The following is a 4958-nucleotide window of genomic DNA, read 5'->3' on the forward strand; positions in this document are numbered from 1 at the left end:
ATGCATTGTTTTTATGTTTGTTTTATGTGTTTGCCTCGGGCTCACTCAATGCGGCGCCAGCTTTTGACTTAACGTCTGACCCTCTGTCCTGTGAGATTTCATTGATTCTGAATCATTTAAATCTAGCTCATTTCGATGGTTGAGTCTGGTAAAAACAAAAACCCGCTTTCATAGGAGGAAACTGCGTATGGTGCAATGTGCCGGATTGTTAGCAGCATACCAAACAAAACTGACACACACACAGATGGATCGTTTAGGACATTTTAATTAGTGTCCGGCCCTCCTGCGCTGTTCATCGGCTTGTGCGTTTTGCATAGGGATTCAATTTTACTGCGCATCAGACGAGTTTGCACATTCTTTGAAACAATGCAATAGAATCCATTCTGACAACAGTGCTACGGATTAAAAAAGGCGATTTGGAACCTAAGCATTAGTTATTCAAAACGAGAAAATGAAAAATGACAATTAACAGAAAAGAAGGGCAAAAAACTGCTACCAAAAATTACGATAAAAATTTCGTCGCCCCCGGGTGGACTCGAACCACCAACCTTTCGGTTAACAGCCGAACGCGCTAACCAATTGCGCCACGAAGGCTGATGACGCTCGAGGCTTACAGAGCATATTAAAAACCCAAGCCACTAAGCCACTAGCCACTTTCGATCGTTCGTACGACTAACACCTTTTTTGAACAAACGCTCCATCGCGCACAATTGTTACAAAAATTGTTATGATAAAAATGTATCCAAGAACTGCAGTTTGAAAAGTACTAGCAGTGTGGCCGAGTGTATTGGGGTGTGATTATACTCAGATGCGTGACTGTTACTATAAAGTAGATTTTAAACCAACTTGTAGATAGGAAGACTTGAGCTCAGGCATTCAATAACAGCATACGATGCAGCATACCACAAACTTATTTGTTTTTTAATAAGTTATTCAGTAAGCTTAAGCGGGCGACGGCAAATCAACTCCGCATCCACAGGTAAATGCGGAATAAAATGTCATAAAATACATTAAAGGAATGGTACATTAATGTGACAATACATAACCCTCAATACCTCGTGTATCGGTATCATTCTTTTGGATTCAACAAAGCAGAACGAAGAATGGGGAATATTCGTTATTTTTAGGCAAAAGAACCAAATACAAGTAGTGGTTTAATTAGCGGTAACCACATCATCGCTACGCTCTTCTACTTTTGCTTTAATCTCATGCAAAAGGCATTCCTTTGCAGGGGGCATCACTGCGGCTAGCGAGGAGAAAACGTACCACACATGGACTAACCTCACTCAAACTCGGCGAAGCGGTGTTGGTGGTAAGCCCAGCGAAACATAACTTCAGCCCGACCTTCCTCGGCAACTCCGGGGAGGTCTCCCACAGCGAACGCTTAACCCGATCTGTTGCTTGCAATTAGAATCTCGCTGCATGGTCAGAAACCAGCTCTGCGATTCACGCCACGCCACAGCACCAGCGAATGGTTGTTTGAGTGCGGAGAAAATGGGCGCAGAATAATAAATTATTTAAAAACGCTAATCGTTCTGGCGGTTTGCAAAAGGCGAAACATGGAACAGGAAACAATGATGTTGTGCACTAGCTACTGTACTAGCTCATCCAGTCAAAAAACCACCGTCAACGGTAGGTTTGTCTTTGGTTGACCATCTTATTAACACAAAGGAAATAAGAAGTCTCTTTTTTAGCGCCATTGAACAGGCATGTTGGAAAGAATAGTAGGGTACTACTTAGCTAAATACAGTATTTTTAAGTTGTTCTCCTACACAGTTGCTAAGTTGTTGTTTAAGTACACAGAAGATATTTTATCAAACAGGCCATTCAATTTAGTTAAAAAACTAGAGTTCAGATTAAAAATAAAAAAAAAATTATTCTTCATCATGTTTTTAAGCTCAATTTTCGAAATACAAAGCACAAAAGTTGTTGTATTTAAGAAGTTGTTCGAAGTATTTTACCGTAAGGGAATGTTTCGACTTAACATCACACTGATCCTGGCAACACATTGATCCGAATTTTGGTCCAAAGCAAATGGAGGGGTCACGCTATTTCCAGTATGTTTGAATGTATGGCAAAGAAGGCAGGCAAACAACCAAAAGCAGTCCAAATCCAGACGTTATCTTCAATCATTTGCCAGACGCACCGATGGGCGTTGAACGCGACGATGCCTCGTGGGACTGCTGTTGCTGCCGTCAAGGAACTTAATCCACTGTATGCAACCATTTAAAAGACGACAGAGCGGTAAAGTATGGGCCACCGTCTTATTGCGTCAAAGAACTCCACAGTTTCCCTCTCATCTCGTCTGCTAATGCTAAAGCCACCACTCCCAGAGTGGAACGTTAAGACCATGCTGAAACGCCAATGGCAAAGAAGTAAAAGCTAATACCGGGAAAATCTCCAACTGGGCGACCTCCTTCGGATTACTTCAGTTCAAGTCGATTGGCAAAAAATAATCTCTATTTACAGTCAAATGAAATCGTGGAGGTGCCAAAGGCGAAAGCCCCTCGTGAGAATGAATCAATGATGGTTGTAGATTTTCATCAAAGGCCAATCGAAGAGATGAGGATAAATATTGATTTATAGTATGGGCGTTTAAGAATGTCAGTGGAAATTCAAATGCTGTTTGCTGCTTCAAATGCTCCCTATTTTTTGCCATATCTTACCATTTAATCAGCTAAATCTACCTCTCAATCGTTTGTGACAAATAATCTCATCCGTAACGCTTAAAGTATAACAACATTCTCGTGACTCTCTGACATTTAAACTGCTCTTCTCCGCGGCAAACTAATAACCCAATTTGGAACAAAATTGCCAAACAATTCTCAAAAGTTATTGCCACAACTGAAACTGATACACTACCACCTCAAAAACGGTTGTTTAAATTTCGTTAAGAAAGTAATTACATCGACAAAAAAAAACGAAAATATAGGCAAGATGTGAACGCAGCAGACATAATGATAAAAAGGGAGAAATGGAGAAAGAAAACAAACATTGAAACATAGTGTCGAAAGTTTCTACGCAGACATTAGCATTTCCGTTTTCTCTTCCGTTTCAGTCGGTCATTTTAATTTTGCGATGAACAATAAATTTCAGGCTTTCATGTGTCGCGGACGGATACGAAAGTCCACGCGGAAAGTTCGACTATTAAAAGGGTGACGATGTTTCATCCAACCATCACATCGAAAGGTTTCTTCACCAACTTTTCCACGCTGAATATTTACAAAATGGAGCTACCATCGTAGGTAGGTTTAATGGAACTTTCGCTTTTGATCGCCAAGAGCGACTTTACCAACAAACCTGCACGGTGGGCCATCAAATAAGAAAATGCAAGTACCCTTAAGAACAAACATCACACCTACAGCTAACTGTCACACGTCGTAAAATTCACAATCCGGTACTAGGAATGGCCCAGTCCGGGTCTAGGGGTAGGAAATACATTATTTAGGCAAAAAACACCAACCATGTGGCGTTAGAGCGAGTACTGCAGAACGTAGCCAGCATACTTTATGTCGTTCGTTCTCCACCAACATCAGGTCAGGTTGTGTTAAACGATGTGGCGCACACACACTCTTGGGTACGTGAGCGAAACAAAGCCGTCACACCGTAAGTTTCGAGAGGACGACGGAAGGTGCAACATAATTCATCGATTTTATGCCAAGAGCGAAAGAGTGTGCGAGAGAGCAGGGGAGAGTAGAGAGGGACGAATCTCGTGGAGTGAAGTTTTTGCATGAACTATTGAATTGAACACGAACAATCGCGGTAGTGCAGGACATGGCCGGGAAAGGCCGTTGCGAAATGGGGTCAAAATTTATGGCTGGTCAGTTCCGGATTATCGCGGGGCGCTGTGTGTGTTCTTACGAAAGGCCACAGCACCACCGAAGGTCCCTTACCGATTGACCTACTCGCAGTGGCTAGGACTTGCTAGATGTGGTGTTGAAAGCCTGGTTTACCTAAAACAAAACTTCAAGTAAGCGGTCCACTGGTGACCATCGATATTCACCCACAAAGGAACGGAGACACAAATGGTATGGATGTGATGGGTATAAGTAACGCATAAGAAACATATACCAGAGTCAGGATCGTTGTTGATGACGGTCCTAATGGCACAGTGGCACGCGAGCCAATAAATTCGTTGTCCTGCAAACAAAACATGACGACAACAGGAGTAACAAAAATATTGCCCCACTAATACCTGCGAGTATGTGTGTGTTATAAATGAGCTTCTCCGAATTGGACGAACGGAGTAATGTCAACACGTGCGTGGATTTCACGCAACTCTAGATTAAGTAGCTGGTCGATGGAACTGGCCATCGACCCACAAATCTGACATGTGACAAAAATAAAATGAAAAAAAAACATTGGCAATTTGAAGGATGATTAACGATAAAATAAGTGACCGTTAAATTCTTGGCTTTGCGCAGTTTGCGTATCTGATTATGGCCACACAGCGATGGACGGTAACGGTTTATGGTAGAATCCTGGACCAACCTCCTGCCATGATAGCCGGAATGATATGGAAAATAAAAATTAATTGAGTTATGGGTTATCTCAATCGGTATCATTAAATACACGAATGAGCAATGACAATAAGTAACTCATTTATTATACACGATAAATTTATGCTGGTATTTTTTTTGGCTTGCGATATGCAAGGTGTCTGTACTAAAAAAAGTCTTCACGAGTCTGGAGATGCGGGGTATCGATCCCCGTACCTCTCACATGCTAAGCGAGCGCTCTACCATCTGAGCTACATCCCCGATGCCAAGGTGAGGTCTTATTTACGACAACGTCTGCAATGTGGAATAATCGAACAGATTGCTTTCAACATGAGGACCTCAGTATAAAGCTTTCGAAATGCTTATAATACTGTACATAGGACGCTGTTGCACGTAGATTTCATGCATACATTATGCAAGTTATGTTTCTTTCGATGTGAAACGCTGATCGAAACGCAC

The 4958-nt window shown here is 41.9% G+C and overlaps 2 non-coding genes across 2 annotated transcripts; both read right to left on the minus strand.

Annotated features, from left to right (window-relative positions):
* Positions 1 to 520: 520 nt before the first annotated feature.
* Positions 521 to 594, minus strand: Trnan-guu (transfer RNA asparagine (anticodon GUU)). The gene has a single exon. It is a non-coding gene; the product is annotated as a tRNA-Asn (tRNA).
* Positions 595 to 4687: 4093 nt separating this feature from the next.
* On the minus strand, positions 4688 to 4760 carry Trnaa-agc (transfer RNA alanine (anticodon AGC)). Its single transcript has one exon. It is a non-coding gene; the product is annotated as a tRNA-Ala (tRNA).
* Between the last annotated feature and the right edge of the window lie 198 nt (positions 4761 to 4958).

This window comes from Anopheles cruzii, unplaced genomic scaffold (assembly GCF_943734635.1).
Source record: "Anopheles cruzii unplaced genomic scaffold, idAnoCruzAS_RS32_06 scaffold01235_ctg1, whole genome shotgun sequence".
NCBI classification, from domain to species: Eukaryota; Metazoa; Arthropoda; class Insecta; order Diptera; family Culicidae; genus Anopheles; species Anopheles cruzii.